An 836-nucleotide genomic window follows, 5' to 3' on the forward strand; every position below is an offset into this window, starting at 1 on the left:
TGGAATTTGGTGTTTTCATTGTAATAGTTTGAATAAGGGGTACCACTCTTGTATGCTTGAAAAACATTCACTTGTTCATTTGTTCCCCTACATTCACTTTGGTCATGTCCCAAAGTTCCACAATTCTCACATATCCCACTTGGGATTGATGAAGATGCCGTCATGGCATTAACATGATGCTTTGGTGATTTTGAGGCTTCTTCAAGTCTAGCCATAGTTTTTTCGAACTTCAAATTGATGGTATCAATGTGAGCACTAAGTTGAGCACCGAATTGAGTAATAGAGTCCACTTCATGCTTTCCTCCTCTAGTAGCCTTGCGAGGTCTACTATATTGTGAATTATGGACCGCCATTTCCTCAATCTTGTTCCAAGTTTGATTGTCGTCAACTTCGGTGAACATTACATTTGATCCCATGTTGAGAATGTTTCTTGAGTCTTCATAAAGATCGTTCCAAAATTGTTGTACCAAGAACCACTCGCTAAGTCCATGATGAGGACATGAGCGACAAATTCCTTTGAATCGCTCCCAAGCTTCATACAAAGATTCTTCATCTCTTTGCTTAAAGCCCGTAATTTGAGCTCTTAGTATGCTAGTCTTTTCCGGTGGATAGAACTTTTTGTAGAAAGCTAGAGCCAACTTCTTCCAAGAATCAATTCTGAGAGTAGCCTTATCAAGGCCTTTCAACCATTGTTTTGCGGTGCCAATTAGAGAAAAAGGAAATAAGACCCACCGAATTTGGTCTTGAGTTACACCGGTTTGAGAAATCGCATCAAAATAGTTGCAAAAAGTCTCCATGTGAGAGTGAGGGTCTTCACTAGGCATCCCCCCAAATTG

At 40.2% G+C, this 836-nt stretch overlaps 1 non-coding gene across 1 annotated transcript; it reads left to right on the plus strand.

Moving 5' to 3' along the window:
• The first annotated feature begins 483 nt into the window (after positions 1 to 483).
• LOC141616305 (small nucleolar RNA R71) lies at positions 484 to 590 on the plus strand. Its single transcript, XR_012530661.1, has one exon. It is a non-coding gene; the product is annotated as a small nucleolar RNA R71 (small nucleolar RNA).
• Positions 591 to 836: the final 246 nt, after the last annotated feature.

This window comes from Silene latifolia, chromosome 11 (assembly GCF_048544455.1).
Source record: "Silene latifolia isolate original U9 population chromosome 11, ASM4854445v1, whole genome shotgun sequence".
NCBI lineage: Eukaryota > Viridiplantae > Streptophyta > Magnoliopsida > Caryophyllales > Caryophyllaceae > Silene > Silene latifolia.